The sequence below is a fragment of the Dasypus novemcinctus genome, chromosome X, assembly GCF_030445035.2.
Source record: "Dasypus novemcinctus isolate mDasNov1 chromosome X, mDasNov1.1.hap2, whole genome shotgun sequence".
In the NCBI taxonomy this organism is placed as follows: domain Eukaryota; kingdom Metazoa; phylum Chordata; class Mammalia; order Cingulata; family Dasypodidae; genus Dasypus; species Dasypus novemcinctus.
The window spans coordinates 117,424,290-117,443,534 of record NC_080704.1 but is presented as its reverse complement, the minus strand read 5'-3'; the positions used below and the strand labels follow the sequence as shown (position 1 = coordinate 117,443,534).

Here is a 19,245-nt window from a genome sequence, read left to right as displayed (position 1 = left end):
TTTCTGCATTACTGGAGTCCTTTTTAAGCATAAGAAATTAAGTAAGAGAAAGTCATGTGAAGAAGTTGGAAGGCAATGGAACCCAGAGGAGAAAGGAGAGGGCACCACCATGTGTACTGCCATGTGGTAGAAAAGCCAAGGATAAAGGATTTCTGGCAGCCAGTCCCAGAATGCCACAGTCTTCAGGGAGAAAGCATCACCTTACTGATGCCTCAGTTTGGACTTCTCTTAGCCTCAAAATTGTAAGCTCAGAAATTCCTGTTGTTTAAACAAAAAAATCAAGAAATTTAACCTTGATATAAAGCTTACAGTCTATATTCCAATTTTTCATATGCTCCAATAATATCCCTTTGAGCCTTTTTTCCTCCTTTGGTAGATCTCATTCACTATCATGTATTGCACTTAATTGTCATTGTTTCTTTAGATGCTCTCTCTTTTTCTTTTTAATTTTGTGAACATATACAACATAAACATTCCCACCTCAATCACTCCTGAGCATACTGTTCAATGGGATTGGTCACATTCACAATATTTCAGTACCCTCATCACCTTCCATTGCTAAAATTCTCCATCTCCCCAAACAGAAACCCTGAATCCATTATGCATTAACTCTCCATTCTCCCTGTCCCCCACCTTTGACAACCTGTGCTCGTATTTCTGTCTCTAAGAATTTGCATATTCTCCAATATTTTCTCTGTAATTACCATGTTTAGATTTAAGATGGATTTAAGATGTTAAGTTTAACATCTTAAATTTATCATTTGCTTTGATAACAACTTCAATTGTATATGTAAATACATACCTTTACCCTTCCATCCCCTACCTTTATGCAATTATTGTTGAAAATTACATGTTTATGCCTTATGACTGTTTTATCATAACATGTTAGGAATTTGCCTTTTAGATTCTGTAGGAAATAAAAAGTGGACTTACAAACCAAAAATACAAAAGTACTTGTGTTTTTATATATTCATGTCAGTACCCTCACTGGAGGTCTTTACTTCATGAAGCTTCAATCTAATGTACTTTATGTTAAATCTACAGAACTCTCTTTAGCATCTCTTGTAGGTCCAGCCTAGTGATGACAAACTCTGTAGGTTTTGTTTATAGAGGGATGTCTTTATCATTCCTTCACTTTTGAAAGACAATTTTGCTGGATATAAAATTATTTATTGACAAGTTCTTGCCTTCAGCACTTTAAGTATGTCATCCCACTGCCTTCCATGGTTTCTGATGAGAAATAGACATTAAATCTTATTGAGGCTCACTTGTACATTACATGTTGCTTCTCTCCTGCAGCTTTCAGAATTCTCTGTCTTCAGCATTTGTCAGTTTAATTATAATATGCTGTGGCATGGGTCTACTTGGTTTTATCCTCGTTGGAGTTCGTTGAGTTTCTTGGATGTATATATCCATGGCTTTCATTAAAAGTGGGAAGTTTTCAGCCATTGATTCTTCGGATATTCTCTCTGCCTTTTTATTTCTTTTTTTTCCTTCTGGGGCTCTCACAATGCTTATAGTGGTACAGATTCCTCAGGGTCTTTTCCTTTTCTTCATTCTTTCTTTTTTCTGCTCCTCAGACTGAATGATTTCAATGATTTTATCACAAGTTCTCTGATTCTGTCTTCTGCCAGATCTGAATTTCTGTTTAACCCCTCTAGGGAATTTTTAATTTCTATTACTATTTGTATTGGTCAGCCAAAGTGGTGCAGATGCAAAATACCAGAAATTGATTGTTTTTTTTATAAAGGATATTTATTTGGGGTAGAAGCTTACAGTTACCAGGCTGTAAAGCATAAGTTATTTCCCTCACCAAAATCTTTTGCCATGTGTTAGAGCCAGATAGCTGCCAACATCTGCCAGGATTCAGGCTTCCTGGGTTCCTCTCTTCCTTGGACTTGCTTCATTTTCCTCACAACCAAACTCCTCTGTGTGCTTACTTCCTGGGGCTCCAGCTCAAGATACCAATCTCCCTTTTCTGTGGTGCAGTTTCTCTGTGATTTCCTGCTCACCAAGGGGGCGGGGATGCAATGTCCTACTGACATAGCCTAATCAAAGCTTTAATCCTTATTTATTCAAGGAAAAGTAAAACCTCGGAATCCAATACACTCTAATATGCCCAGAGGAAAATACCAGTTTTCAAACATAGTCCAATATTTCTTTTGTAATTCATCAATAATATCAAACTGCTACACTAGGGTCTTCAGCTCCAATTGTTTTTCTCAGAATTTTCATCTCTCTATTGATATTCTCTTTGTGTTTGTATATTGTTTACCTGATTTCCTTTAGTTCTCTGTCTGTGCTTTCCTTTTGCTTTTTTAGCATATTTAGGACCTTTTGTTAAGGTCTTTGTCTGGTATGTGCCATGTCTGGTGCTCCTCATTGATCATTTTTAACACTTTAATCTTCTCATTTGCCTGGGCCATTGTTTCTTGTTTCTTTGTATGTTTCATAACATTATTTTGAAACCTGGGCTTTTTGATATTTTTACATGTTATCACTGGAATTTAGATATGGGAGCACCTGTTCCTTGAGCTTGTATCCAGATAGTGTTATGACTGAGCTTTCCTTGAATGCCAGGACCTAACAAAAAAGGAGGAGGAGAAGGAGACATAAAAAGAGAAAGAGAAAGAGAAGAAAAAAAGAAAACACCTTTTCTGCTTTTTGCAGATTGAGCTGTGCAAGTGCTTTCCTTCAGGGCTTATCCATACAGTGAGTTTAGAGAATAACTCCAGGCTAAATCGTAGGGACCTCCATGGTTCTTTCTGCATATGGGTATTGCCTCGGCTATGTATGTGTGGCCCTAGGAATTGCCCCATTTACACAGATCCAAGTGCCCCTCTTCCCTCGGAAACATTTCTCTCACAGTCCTTGACACTGTACTGCATGTCCTATAGTCAGCAATCTCTTGCCTCAGGTGGCATGACTTAACTGATCTCCCACAGCTTTCTGTAGGAGAGCTTTGTGAACTGCCTTCTACACAGTCCTGGGATAGAAAGTCCCTCAGGTCATCACCAGGCAGAGTGGGCCAGATGTACATGCTCCCCTTATGTGAGCAATGATTATTCTGCTGGAACCAGGATCAGGGATCTGCATTGGAAATATGGGCCAGCTTCATGCCAAGCTGGTGAGTGGATACAGGAGGGTTTATCCAGGGCACCATGAAATCATACAACTCTTATGTAACCTTTTTCTTGATTTGGCACTTGCCCTGTAACTGTAGTCCCTTAACTATTTTCTGGAGGTGTGAAAAAGATGTTTTTGCCAGTTTTTGTTGATTTTTCAAAGCTTCTATGTGGGACAGAGCCCTGAAGCATCTCACGCTGCCATCTTGATCAGGGTGGGGCTCTTTCCTCTATTCGTTTTCATCACTTTCAGGTCTTTATTTTGAGTCTTATTTTGAACTTCTTACCCTTTGATAAATCTATAAAATTCTCTCAAAATGATCCCATGGATGATAAGATCTGATAAATCCTTAGTCAGTTTCATTTGTTTTTCTTGGATTTTTTTGTCCTCCTATTCCAATCTAAACTTGCTGCTTTCTAAGGCTGCTGCACAACTATTATGCTAGGATCTGCCTTTTCATCATCCTGGAAATTCCCTTTCGCTCTCTTCTGTGCTGGACTGACTAGTCCATGAAGTCTTATTTTCTTGGTTTATCCCCTCATTTTTGTGGAGCATATCCTCTATAGCTCCTGAGAAATGAACACAGAAGTAAATTTTTGAGATTCGGTAAAGCTGAAGAGTAATTCTATCTTCATTATTGATTGACAGTTTGGTTGAGTACATAAACCTAGGTTAAAAATAGTTTTCCTACAGCGCTTTGAATACATAGCACAATGTCTTTTATTTTCCATTGTTGTTGAGCACCCCAGTGTTTCTGACTTTTTGATGCAACCTGTTTTTACTCCCCATCCCATTTCCCCCAGAAGTTCTTATGATGCTCTCTTCATTCCTCATGCTATGATATTTCATATTGTTTTCTGGGCCTTTGATACATATATTGTACATGTGTTGGAGATTTTCAATTTAGAAGTTTTTTGTCTGAGAGATTTTCTCCTATTATTTGATAATTTTTTCAAAAACATTTTCTCTATTCTTTCTAGAAATAGTTGTATATAGGATTGCCTGGGTTGATATTTAATTGTCTTATTATTTCTCTTGTATTGTTCATATCTTTGTTTTTAGTTTTTTTTCTGGAAGAGTTCCTCGACTTTGTGTACTAGCAATTTTTACTGTATTTTTAAAAATTAGCTATCATATTTTTTATCTCTAAGAGCTTATTCTTGTTCTCTGATTATTCTATATTAATAGCATCCTGGGAAACGGACTTGGCCCAGTGGTTAGGGCGTCCGTCCAGCATATGGGAGGTCCGCGGTTCAAACCCCGGGCCTCCTTGACCCGTGTGGAGCTGGCCCATGCGCAGTGCTGATGCGGGCAAGGAGTGCCGTGCCACTCAGAGGTGTCCCCTGCGTAGGGGAGCCCCACGCACAAGGAGTGCGCCCCATAAGGAGAGCCGCCCAGCGCGAAAGAAAGTTCAGCCTGCCCAGGAATGGCGCCGCCCACACTTCCCGTGCCGCTGATGACAACAGAAGCGGACAAAGAAACAAGACGCAGCAAATAGACACAGAGAACAGACAACCGGGGTGGGGGTGGGGGGATTAAATAAATAAATAAATCTTTAAAAAAAAATAGCATCCTGTTTTTGTTTCAACAACATAGTATTTTTTCTCACTTTTCTGAAGATATTCATTATAATTTCCTTGAAGTTTTCTTCTGTTTTGTTTGTTTTTCACTCAGTTCATATTTTTTCCTGTTTATTTGTTTTGGTCTTTCTGTTTTGTATTGGATGCTTTAGTTCACTGTCTGGTGATCATAGTTTCCTGCTCATACATAAAAATGAAGTTCTAAAAGGCAGATTTGAAGCTTGATGTGCATGGTGGGCATATTGACCAGGGACTTTAGAATGGGGCAATTGAGTAGCAATTGTCTAGTTAGCTGTTTTTATAAATTATTCATTTATTATTTTAATTTTTTGTCACTATACGTAGGTCTTATCTCTTGGGCTAGTCACTTTCTTCAGGAATCCTCCATACTCCTGATTGGGAGCCATATACTGGCTATCAGTATTCTGGGAACCATCTTGAGGGAAGGAGACTAGCATTCTTACCAGTAAGTATGAAGACTTTAACTTCATCACACTTTTTAGTACCTGCCTCCCTCCCAATTTCCTTTGTGTCTAGTTTCCCACCTCTAGGTTTTCTTTGAATTAATTTAACCCATTTCTTGCAGACGTAAAGCAAAATTTGCCTGGCTTTTCTGGATAGAGGTAGGGATGTGGAATGTGTAACTGCCCCTTAGGTAGACTTTCAAATAGCTATCTCTCTTTTAGTAGTCTGTCTTGCCTTCACAATTATAGTACCTGATGCCTCTAATTCCCAGGACTTTCCAGAATTCTGAGGAGCATATATGCTTTTTTTTTTAAAGATTTATTTTTTATTTATTTCTCTCCCCCCTCCCCGAGTTGTCTGCTCTTTGTGTCCATTCGCTGTGTGTTCTTTCATGACCACTTCTATCCTTATCAGTGGCACCAGAATCTATGTTTCTTTTTGTTGCATCATCTTGTTGTGTCAGCTCTCTGTGTGCAGCGCCATGCTTGGGCAGACTTTCTTTCACGCTGGGTGGCTCTCCTTATGGGTCACACTCCTTACGTGTGGGGCTCCCCTATGCGGGGGACACCACTGAGTGTCATGTCACTCCTTGCATGCATCAGCGCTGCGCATGAGCCAGCTGCACACAGGTCAAGAAGGCCCAGGGTTTGAATCACGGACCTCCAATGCGGTAGGCGGACCCCCTATCCATTGAGCCAAGTCCACTTCCCCTTATCTGCTTTTTGATGATCAGTATTCCCCTCTGCAGACACTTAGGTTTGCTTGCTCTTCATTCAGCTAAGTCATAAACCACTCCTGTGGCAGCTTTCTATCTTCATATTCCATGGTTCAGTGTTGCATATATCTCCTCATCCCGTCAAAGATGGAGTTTTATTGTTTCTACTCCTTGTTCTTCTTGTTGTTTGGTAGTGATGTTTGAGAGGCAGAAGAGAATAAAGAAAAGTCTTGATTTCACCATTTTTAATCTAGAAGCCCAAGGAAATTCATGAAAGGAAAAAAGACTTCACAAAAGTGAAGAATATTCACAAATATTCTTTTATTGGTGAATTTACTTCAGTCCATTCATTAGTTTAGCAAACATTATTAAACTCAGATTCAACATGATGGTTAGGAGCATGGGCTTTGAGGACAAGCTGCTATGAATTTAATAAGCTTCTGTATCTTTTTTCTCTGTTGTAAACTGGGAATATTAATAGTACCTACTCAGTGTTGTTGTGAGGATTCAATGAAACACATAAAGAGTTCACCTGGACCCAAATAACTCCACAATAAATATTAATTTTTATTATTATTACTGAGAGCTAGGAACTCTGCAGTGATGTAATAATAGAGAAAAAATAGAGAAGAGAGCTTCCCCCTAATAAAGCTGAACAGTTTCGTCATTTCAGGAAGGCTAAGGGTACTGGGTCTAAAGCTGAGGCTCTATTACTTATTGGTCACAAATTCAAGATTGGGACATGGGACCTTTACTCTACACTCCCAGGATGATGTTACCAGAGACCTGCATCCCTCTTTTGAAACGCAAACAATAGCAGCTATGGTGTATTCAGTGCTTACTCTGAGCCAATAAGTTTACACAAATGATCCCACTGAATCCTCAGACCAAGTCTATAAATTATTAATATCTCCATTTTATGGATGATGAAATTGAAGGTCAGGGTAACTTGCCTGAGGTCATACAGGTGGCAAGCATCAGAGCTGAGTGTGCAACCCAAATCTGCTAACACAGCCTCACCATTTAAACACATATTTAGTTTTGGTTTGTATTTTTTCATTATATTGTGCTCCCCATCTAATGCTTTACTCAAGGAAAGTAACAATATTAAGTGACTAATGTTTTAGATTGCTTTCCTCTGATATAGGAGAAACTAGGGCTTTATGAGGACACTTGAAAAGAGAACAATGAATCAGTATGGAGAGATTTAGGGGTGGGGTCACCAGTGACAAATTTCCTAATTTGGTCTCAGGATGATTGGGGTGGACTGTCGCTTTTTACTTTTATATTTTTGAACAAAATATACTTCTAAAATAAGATTTTGGTACCTACATTCTTCCCTTTCATAGTATTTCCAAATTTGTTTTCAATGAAATTCTATTGGCTACAAATTGCATTTTACTGGAGCACATACTGTGGATATTTTTTTCTGAAATGTTTCATTATTTGGTTCAGTAAAGGAAATCTTCTGGATATCTCAGCAAATCTGGAGGATGATAAGCTCCTTACTTCTATTGTCTTTCCATCACCCTGAATGAGTGTATCTGGCGGGAAGATCCTAGGCTGAAGGGGATGTGGTTAGGACTGGAGCATTCCAGGATGGGACCCACCACAAAGGTTGTCAAAAAAGGTTGCCTGCAATTCACAGTGGCTACAATTGCCTTTGTCCTATTCTGTATAAAATAAAGGTATTGTATGAATGAGCATCACATCAGACAGATTAGGTCTAATATATATCTCTTGGTTGATAACATGCACTACTGGAAGTATTACCTTTAGTCACAGCAGTTCAGTTACCCTGTAGTTTCTTGATCTCTGCATGTGCCTGGCTTTTTGATTAAAAATTATTTTGCCTTTTTGTACTATAAGTGATGGCTTTCCAAACTAGACATACTTTAACATACACATCTGAAGACAAAATTCTCAGGAAGGCAGTTTTGTGTCTTCTTAAGGACAGTAAATCTGACCAGATGATGATCAACTTAACAGCATGAACTATTAAACTGAACAAATTCAAATACCACTGCTCCTGACCCAGACATTTTCCTCTTGGATACAAGCTACCTAAAGACAGTGAGCAACAATCAATAAGTTTCCATTTTCATTCATTCATTCATTCATTCATTCATTCATTCATTCATTCATTCACTCTTTCAAGTGCAGGCCCATACAGCAGGGAAAACCAAAAGACTGAGTCAACTCTGGTCTCATCATTCTACTGTGATGAACATGGTAATCTGTCTGACAGGAGTTCCAAAGCAATCCTGTCTTGGTTCTTTGTAGTTGTAGTCAGAAGCCATGATAGAGGGTTTTGGAGTGTCACTTTTCCCTTTTCCCATCCTCTACTTCTCTTTCTTATTATTTGCAGTGGCTGCAGCTAGAGACCTCTTATGACAGAGGCTAGCAGAATGTACCTTAGACTTATGGGAGGGGGAAATTTCCACTACTGAAGAGCAAAAATGGGCAAACTGGGAATACGAGTCAAGTGGAACACAAATCTACCCCTGTCAGTGAGGGTGGCTGGTTGTGGCAACCAGTCTTTGTATCTTCTTTTGCAATTGAATGCTACTGCTATAGATACTTTTCCTCTTGGCTTCCGGTCCCTCTACCTCATTTGGTGGTTGCATGTGTGTGTGGGATGTGATGGGGGTTGGAGACTTCTGAAGAGAATGTTTCAGGCTTCAGTCATCTTGGGGAGTTGCTGTCAGTCAGCTCAAATAGGGGTCAACATGAGAGCAAAAAAGGTGACATAGCCTGGCATGCTGAAAACCCAGTGTAATGGATTATCTCAGAAGTGAGGTTTTTTTTTTTTTTTTTTTTTTTAAGTTTCCACATTTGATTTTGGCTGTGGGTAGATGCAGTCTTTTTTTCCAGAGGAATCTGTCTTTCTAAACAGAATAGTTGCATTCTCCTTGCTTTCAGCAGCCTGCTGCCCTGTAGATTTTATTCATTTGTTTTACTAGTATTGATTTTATACTCCAACTTCTAACCTGAATATATTGTCATAATCTCAAAACCCCAGAAAATAGGCAGACTCTTGCAAAGTTTCTAAAGAAAGTCTAATGGGACATCCACGAATGTCAGGAGAGAGAGCTAGGGAAAACCTTCTAAGGAACTTCAGTATAAGCTAGGCTACTAAGAATGATTACTTTCATGGCAGTATATCACATTCATTCTTGATGCCTCTTTCTATAGAATGCATGTTAAGGCAGAGTGGAGTAGGGAGGACTAAAACTCAGGAGACTGAGATGCTCTGCCAGAAGTTAGCCTTGTTATCTGGACAAGGCTTTTGTTTGAACAATTGGAAGAATGGAGTTGCTATTAACAAAAATGGGGTAGATTGTGTATGGAGCAGGAAGGTTTGGGATGAATATCAGGAGCTCAATTTTGGGTATGCTGATTTTAACATCCAAGTAGAGATACCAAAGTAAGCAGTTAAATGTATTTGAGTTTGGAACTAAAGAGAGAATTCTGAAGTGGACATAAAAATTTGAGAAGTACAGGTATAGATACAGCATTTAAAGCCATGAGACCAGAAGAGATCACTAGGAGAGGGTGAATAGAGAAGAGGACTGCTTTAGTTTCCTAGGCTATGCAAAGCAGATACCATCAAATGGGTTGGCTTAAACAATGGGAATTTATTAGCTTACAGTTTGAGACCAGGAAAATGTCCAAATCAAAGCATCATCAAAGTGATACATTCAGGAAGTAGATGTGGCTCAAGCAGTTGGGCATTCGCCTACCATATGGGAGGTCCTGTGGTCAGTTCCCTGCTGCTTCTTAAAGAAGATGAGCAAGACAGCGAGCTGATGCGATGGGCTGGTGCAGCAATCTGAGGTAACAATATGATGCAGTGCAATGATGCAACCAAGAGACACAGCGAAGAAATACAATGACAGACAAAACAAAACAGGGAGCAGGGGTGGCAACCTCCCACACAGGAGACCCCAGGTTCGGTTCCTGGTGCCTCCTAAAAAGAAGATGAGCAGACAACATAAACTACGAGGGGGGGAATAAATAAAAATAAATAAATCTTTTTAAAAAAGTGATGTTTTTGTCACTGTGACCAGCTGAGATCCTTGGCTCCTCTGCCGCATAGCAAGGGACAAGGCAGTAGGTGTCTCTGTTCTCTTCTGAGTTCATTGATTTCACCTTCTTGCTTCCATTGCTTTCATACTTTCTTTCTGTATTCATTACAATTATAAAAGACTCCAGTAAAAGGATTAAGTTGCATCCTGAATTAAGAGGGTCACACCTTAACTGAAGTAGCCTTATCAACAAATCCTGGTTACAATTGGTTTATAGCCACAGAGATAGAATAGATTTAAGAATACATTTTTTTTTCTGGGATACATGCAGCTTTAAATCTCCACAGGCATCAAGGACTGATCCCTGGGGCACTCAGATATTGAGGGGTCAGAAAGATGAAGAAGAATGTATATACTAGCTAACCAAAATATATCTACAACTTGGATTTGGTCCCTGACTAGATCAAGAGTTGGGAAATCTAACAGGTATTCAGAACTAGAAGGGACCCCAGGGAACATCTATTCCAACCAAGAAGGCTAAAGTAGGAGACAGGAGTCCTGGGTTCTAGTCCTAATTTTATGCCAGATTGCTTAACTTCACTGGGTCTCACTTTTCTATATATAAAGTAAGAGATCTAGACCAAATGACCTCCAAGGATTAACAGTTTGTGATTCTGTATCATCATTTTACACAGGAATAAATTGAAACCCAGAGAGAGGAGATAAGTGACTTACTCAAACTTCCTGTTTTAGGAACAGACTACAGGCCAATGTACATTCTTATATTATTGGTTTTAAACCCTACATGTATATTAGATATATATTAGAATCCCCTGGGAAGATTTTAAAAAATATAATATTTCCCTTTGGAAAATATATATAGTAATTATAAATAATATATATATATATATAAAACAAAAGTTGTGAACTTAACAAAACAATCATGCACATGTGTGAAATTCCCATACAACACCCCTTCACCAACATATCACACTGTTGTGGAACATTTGCTATAGATTATGAGATAATATCATCAGACTATTACTCCTAGCTATGATCCACAGCATATATTTGGGGTGTTTATTCCATAACCCCCCTGGGAAACTTTTTTTTTCAGGAGGTACTGTGGGAATTGAACCTGGGACCTCTTACATGTGAATCATGCGCTCAACAACTGAGCTAAAACTGCTCCCCAATGAGAATTGTTTTTTTTGTTTGTTTTGTTTTTAGAAGGTACTGGGCATTGGACCCTGACCTCATATACAGGAAGCAGGTGCTCAACCACTTGAGCTATATATGCTCCCCATCTTTTAATATTACTTATTACTGGGTCCCAAACATAAAGCATCTCATTCTATTGGTCTGCATTGGGTTGGGTATTGGTATTTTTTACTCTCCTCAGGTAATTTTAATATGCAGCCATGGTTGAAAATCCTCTGCTCTATATTAAAAAGTCATGATAATGTCTTGCTATCCACTACACCTCTTTGCATCTTGACTTGGATTTCCAACACAAAAATGGTTCAATCAATTTTAACATATTTTATTTAATCTAAAGTTGTTATAGGAGGGTAGCTTTCCAGACCTTATGAAACCAAGTACCAGGTTTCTCCAAAGCTCAATAAAATGGCATACCCATAGCTTCATTTTTCTCCAGTGAAATGTTATGGAAAACTATGAAGCCATAATGAGGGAGGGTCATTTGCTCTTTCTCCCTACCTTTTTGGGAAAAAAGATACAAGGATCATTCCAAAAATAAATGGAGTTGCTATTAACAACAAGGTTAATGAGCATAGTGCACAATCAAGCATAGTACACAAATACTGTTGCTTTTACCGTATTTATTTAGCAGGCATAGTCATGTGTCTGTTGTAGCAGCCACGTTGCTTTACTATGGCTTCTCACCAGAGCTTCGTCACTTTGGACACCAATTGATATAGAATTTCTTGGTTAAAAAGCACATTCTCCATACACTATACCATTTGCCTTTGTACTTGTATATGTCAGTGCATGTGTCTGGCTGTGAGTGCAGTTGTGTGTTTATAATTGAATTCTAGTGTTCACTTTCCCTGCGGGGAATATGACTAGGAGCGAGCCATTTTGATCTAAGTCAGGGTACAGACATGGACTGGCGAGACATATTATTTAGAGTCTTACCATACATCCCTACCATCTAATTGTAGTACCAGCAAAATGACTTTTACCATGCATAATCCTCCAGTAATTATTGTGTTAAATTTCCTTTGAGCTCCTCTTGTCTATTCTATACTTGTCTTTTAGTGCCCTTTATAACTCTAAATCATTTTCTTAGTTTAGGATCATACAAATATATTTTGTATGAATATATTTCTCATAAAATTGTTGTGTTTGATATATTTAAAGATATGAAGGCTTGGGGGTGAAACAGAAAAATTCAGGGGAGAAACCAAACAAGTCCTCAGAAACAGTTTTTTTCCTCTGGGTCTTCATAGCTCTACTTCACTCAGTCATTCAGCCCATAATAATGAACACAGACTTGGAATACACTCTGAGATTGCTCTTGCGTGGCTAGAGTTCAAGATAATTGTAATTTAAAAAATAGGTTTCACCATTGTTTGGAACCATCTACAATTCAATTTACTTTATTGCACAAGCCATGAATAATGCTATGGAAGAAAATGGACGGGCTAGTGCTGCCAGCCTGGTTTAGCATTCCAGAAATTTATAATTTTATGGATTTAACCAAATGATAAGGACAGATTAAAATGGAAATGGAATTTCTGAATATATAATCCTGTACACCTACTGGAAAGAATGGGAATTTCAAGGCACCTATACTGTGGAAGTAGAAACAGAGCTGTTGCAGTTCAGAAGGACCCCCATTACTTTCTTGGTGACAGGCCCCTCAAGCAGATGCAAAATGCTGATTTGCAGAAGGTAAGATTGGCTGAGGAGGTAAGGAAAGGAAAAATCACTGGTAGTCAACTGGATCAGTCAATTGAAGAAATACTAAAAAAAAATTAATCATTTGCATTCAGGTGACAGAAACTTCTTGGCACTCCGTTCAGTGAATTTAAAATAATAATGACAATGAGAGGTACTTTGCAGTATTATATCATATCATGTCATGTCATGTCATGTCATGTCATATCATATCATATCATATCTTATTATATTACACTTCTCAATCAGGGACCAGTACATGGCAATACACCCTCTTTTCTTTGAACTACCATGGAACAAAAGTTCTATACCACAGAACTTAGCACAAAATTATTTTTCAATAGTTTTTTTCTGTATTGATTGTGTCCCTCTCTCTTCCAAAACCCCTCCTACCAAATGGACTATTTCCTGAGGGCAGGGATCATAGTTAATTCTAATGCCCCCAACCACTAAACACAGTAAGCTTCCAGTAAATACTTGCAGTTTGATTGACTGATGGAACTCCCCTAGCTTGGGAAAGAGGAGAAATTTCATCATATCTCTGAGAGCCAAAGGGGAACTTTGGAAGGATACATATTATTCCTAAGCAAGTGTATATTACACCCTTCCAAAACCAAATGTATCTGTTTGAAATGGACTTGGGTTTCTGTTTTGCTGTAGCATGACGTACTTGACTACTTTACATATGTCATTATATATTTTCCTCTGAAATCTTAACTATGTACCAATATATTTAGATTTTCCAGAGGCCTATTTACATGCTGATGAAAACACTGGTTATCAAAACCAGACTCACCCTTGAAGAATAAGTGCTATGTTTTTCATCTATAACTTATAAGGTCTGTGGGAGCAGATGAATTTAAAAGGTCTTTTATTTTATGAAGGCAACATAATACTTACTCTTCACCAGTGAGATAACATATTTATTATCAAGAACTCTATTCCTGTCCAAATTAAATTAAAGTACTCAAAGTTTTCCATTCATGGACTTTTTCCTCCAACGAAACACCCAGGTCTGCCTTAATGCATGTGATTTGTAATTGTCAGAGTGGTGAGTGGTTTTTGCTTCAGAACAGTGAAATTGCTTTTTGTGTCCATAAAGTCAACAAGACAGACTGTACTGTTGAAAAATGGAATTAGGTGGATGTGGCTTGATTTTAGAGTCACCAGAAAGCATGTGGAGTGCTTTATTTACTGCCTCACTCTGATAATGCCATTCTTCCTCTTCCTCTTGCTCTCTGCAGGCATTGACCTGCCTTTCCCATGATGGTCTGCTTTACCTTGCTTATAGCCCTGCTTTCTGTTAATGGATTTGCTTACTTTATAAGGTACATTTTTGTCCTTTTTGTATGTAAAAAATACAAGTCCTTAATAGCTTTATTAATATTGGTTTCCAGGAAGTCATGTTTCAGTACAACTGCCTCATTACATGACCTGCTGATTTTCTTCATAGTGATTTATCATCCCTACCAGTCCCAGTTAGAGTGAAATGTTTTCGTAATGCCAAGAAGAACTTCCTTTCTTGTGTTGTCAGTGTTGCTGCCTGTGTGTCGATCTGAATCTCAAAACAATGGTGAAATAGGAGAAGTTATATTTTAGGGCCCATCAGCTCCCTCTCTGGGCTCCCTTTTTCACTGGTAAGATCTTCTGTGAAAACCTCCTTCTGCAGGATGGAGGAATAAAATATGGATTAGAGTGGACTTATTGGTATTCTTACTAGAACTATTGTGACTAGTAACAGCAGAAATTGGAGCATTGATGTGGAGAAAGTGGCCACGGTAGTTGCTGAGGGCAGGGAGAGGGAAGAAGAGATGTGAAGTGTGGGCATTTTCTGGACTTGGAGTTGTCCTGTATGATGTTGCAGGGACAGATGCTGGACATTATATATCCTGCCATAACCCACTGAATAGACTGGGGGAGTGTGTGAACTACAATGTAAACTATAATTCATGCAGTGCAGCAGTGCTCCAAAATGTATTCACTGAATGCAGTGAATGTGCCACAATGATGAAAGAGGTTGTTGATGTGGGAGGAGTGGGGGTGAGAGGTGTGGTGTATATGGAAACTTCTTATATTTTTTTTAATTTTATTTTTTTTCTTCTTATATTTTTAATGTAATATTTTTTGTGATCTATGTATCTTCAAAAAATACAACTAAATAAATAAATTTAATTTAATTTAATTAAAAAAAAACCCTCCTTCTGCAAATGGCATGGACTGGTAGGGAAGTAAGTTAGGCTACTTGAGCGAGTTCCAAAAATTAGGCAGACTAATTAGAATGCAAGATCTAGGAATAGCGATGCTTAAACGGCAGGATTGTTGTGGGGGCTAAATAAACTAAAGTAAATAAAGCATCTAGAACAATATCTGACTCATAGTAGTTGCTGTGTAAATGGTACATCGGAACCCCTTCATAAGTACATGGGATTCTCATGCTGATTGCTTGGAGCACAGGATTCTCATGTTGACACACATAACTTTTGCCCAGAGTATCACATAAAAGCTCCTCTATATAATCATCATCATCATTCTGTCTAATGAGGTCTTCCAGGATCATAGATAAATGACTGAAGATGACACCCATTTCTTGATAATCTTTGCATTTTAACAATTAGATAATTAGATCTTCCCCATATTAAGACCAGTTGGGAAAAGAGAAAAATGGAATCAATCTCAAGCGTCTACTTTTACCCCTCCACCCTGCAAATTACACTTTTGTCACCTCCTTGTAAGGGTGGTCCTGACAACAGTATGGCATGGCCTGATAGGGAATGAAGTTGGGCTATTTTTTCAAGTTCCAAGAAAGATATATAGAATGTATTAAATAGATGTGTGACCTTGGACAAGCCACTTAACCTCTCTTGGTCAGAATTTTCTCATTTGTAAAATGAAGCAGGGAAGCAGACTTGGCTCAATGGATAGGGCGTCTGTCTACCACATGGGAGGTCCGTGGTTCAAACCTGGGGCCTCCTTGACCAATGTGGAGCTGGCCCATGCACAGTGCTGATGTGTGCAAGGAGTGCTGTGCCACGCAGGGGTGTCCCTGCATAGGGGAGCCCCACGCACAAGAAGTGCGCCCCATAAGGAGAGCCGCCCAGAGCAAAAGAAAGTGCAACCTGCCTAAGAATGGCGCTGCACACACAGAGAGCAAGATGACGCAACAAAAAGAAACACAGATTCCTGGTGCCACTAGTAAGGATAGAAGTGGTCATGGAAGAACACACAGCTAATGGACACAGAGAGCAGACAACTGGGAGAGGGGGAGGGGAGAGAATTTTTTTAAAAATGAAGCCATTGGATTGGATGATCTTTAAGATCCCTTCCAGCTCTAATATTGTAGTGAGTCTGTGAAATCCTAGATTGAAACCACAACAATTTTTACTCTTTTTTTTTTTTAACAATTTTTACTCTTAATGTTTTAATATGTTGTCATATTTGTGAAAAATTACTATTATTCAATCTCCCCAGTATTAGAAAATTGATAAAGCTACAAAGAGTAATAGGTAGCTTATGAATTATTAAATCACATTTGATAAAGATATCAGTTCAAAAGAAGTTTTTCTTTTAATATCTTTTCTGTGATGCATCACTTCTGAGAACAAAAATTTAATGTCTTTAACATAACTGCTGCCAAAGAAAAAATTATTTCATTAACATCATTAGATACTTAGTGAAAATAAATGCCATTCATTCAAGAAGCTTTCCCTTTCAGAGATATTCAAAGTGTAATAGGCTCTGCCTACTCATTGCCAAAACACCCCATAGAAAGGTGGAAAATAGTGTCACCCAGAAGCTCATGTTACTTGTCAATCTTATGAATGACTAGTCTCACTGATCTCTACCGCTAAAAGGGCTGGTTCTTTTGGCATCAGGTGATCCCAATCTACAATTCTTTGGAAGAGAAGGAAACAAGTACATGGGGTGGTGAGGGCAGGGGGTGGGTAGGTGTGGGGGGAAAGGTTGTTTGGAACTTGTGGGCTGAAGGGCAAAGAAGATTGGAGAGGAAAATGATTGGAGAGGGACATGATTAGAAAGGAAAATGATTGGAGAAGAAAATGAGTTTGAAACAATTGGTACTTCAAGTGGTCACAAAATACCCAGAGATGGGAAAGAGGCACATAATTTTCTAGTTACTTGGACTTCGGTTATTGAGCTAAGAAAGCACAAAAGATGCATCCTTTTTGCTGCCTTCCTCCCTCTCTCTGCCCACTGTGGCTGTAATCAGAAGAACTGAGAGGCTGATGTGTTTCTGTAATAGATGGTGATCACTTTGCAAGAGAGTGATTCCCAGTTCCTTCCTTTTCTGTGCGTTTGGATTGTTTACATTTTGTCAGAAAGACAGATGTACAAAGAACACAACCCCCGCAAAAAAACAAAGGATTCCTTAACTCTTCTATTTCCCTAGTCTTTCGAAACAGGTTGTGCTGCCTTTCTATAAAGCTCTCCAGTGCTTTGTAATAATAATGATGATGATGATAATGAGTCCTTATGTTTTCATCATGCTTCATGCATTCAGAGCACTTTCACATAAATTATCTCATTTGATTTTCAAAACAACTCTATAAAGTGAGTAATGTGAGGACTACTGCTGAATAGATGGGGACAACTGAAGCATGAAGGGGTTAAATGACATATCCAAGTTCATGTGGCTAATTAATGGCAGAACCTACACTGCACCCCAGGTTTCTGGATTGGGAGTCTAGTTCTCTTTCGACTAGAGAGTATTGTGTAGCATGATTACTTTTAGCTGTGTGCCTGCTTTAAGACAATTCATTACAATATGAAACAGATAAGTTAGAAAGTGATGCTTTCTTTTGCCAAATGATGTCTGTGTTCTACCCAAGAATTCACTACAGGAAACTTAGTTTTCTCTGCAGGGCTGCAGCTCTAACAGTGATAAGGGGCATATTTGTTGGCAGACATTAGAAACACATTTATTGTTTGTTTACAAACCAGTTGAATCACTGAAAAAAAAAACTGACTGGGTTGCTGGTACTTAAAGCTGCAGTGATATTGTAAACGTCTCCTTAGAGAAACTTACAAAAGTATTTTGATTCAGTGGTTGTTTTCCCCAATCTGGCACTTGGCATTAACACATTTTACAGGGTGACAATTATGGGGTTACAGAAAAAAATGAAGCTGAAGTGTAGCTGTCAGTGCCCCCAAGGCAAAATAGATCAACCAACCAAATCAACTAATCTAATACACTCTCCAGGTTTCTCAAGTTGCCTTTTCAGTGTAACTGAGATGACCTACCTGGCTGTGTGGGTAGACATCATAATATCTTATGTGTCTGGTAATTCATTTGCAGAAAATAATTACATTCCCTGCAAATTAATGGGCAGAGTTGGAGAAAATCATGTTTAAATTGTGTCTATGTAATAGCCAAACAAGAGACTAATTCAGTAGAAGTCAAAGAAACATCAGACAGTCCACTTATTTGGAATCATGTAGACAAAGCAACTGATTGAAGTTTTGCACTTTCCTACCTGTTGCTTTGGCAAGCAAAGATGTGATTTTGCAAGACAAATTGTCCTGTGGGCAGAAATCTGGGCCCACAGCCAGGGACCAAGTATTCTAGTGCCAGCTCTGCATTGGGCTGGGGATCTTACATAATGTTCTTAACTTTGTTTTTTTTAAATGTGTGTTTTTTGCCTATAAAATGGAGATTAATGATTCTTGGTCCCCTGTTACTGGTAGATAAATATCCTGGCATATGAAAAAGAGTGTGAAATTCTTTAAGAGAATTTAATGGTGTTGTTTTGAATATGTTCTTGATGTGGGATCACCATTTAATTAGTCTAAGATACTGTCCCTATGCAGCACTCTTGTTCCTCCCTTTAAAAAATTTTAGTAATAACAAACTTAATTTTTAGAAAAGTTTTAGATTTACAGAAACATTACAGTGAAAGTGTAGGGAATTCTCATATAACTCACCACACAGACACAGACACACACAGACACACACACACATACACACAGTTTTCCCCAATATTAACATCTTATATTACAGTAACATTTTCATTTTTCTCTTTTGGTCTTCATAACTTTGCAGGTTGTGGGGAACAGGGTTGCTGCCTTCCTTTGTATGGGGTATTGTGGTACAGATCACGTGTGGTTACCCATCCAATTATCTTGTATATTATTTAACTTCTATTTGAGGGCAAATCAACCCTGAGTTTGCAAAACCTCCAGCCCCCTGTGATCCTGTGATTTTATGTTCATTTCAGGTGTTGTGCAAATAAAATCCAGTTTGTTAAAGGACCCAAATGAATTCTATTGACTTTGGAGTATGTGACATTTATCAATCCCCACTTTGGCAGTAAGGTAAGGAGCAAACTTCTATGTGGCTCATAATATAGTAGGTGCTTGTAAAACGTTGGTGAATGAATCTACAAATGAAAGAGAG

At 38.5% G+C, this 19,245-nt stretch overlaps 1 pseudogene; it reads left to right on the top strand.

Annotated features, from left to right (window-relative positions):
• The window catches only part of LOC139438001 (retinal guanylyl cyclase 2-like), a 51,043-nt pseudogene that overhangs the window by 10,285 nt on the left and 21,513 nt on the right, over positions 1 to 19,245 (top strand).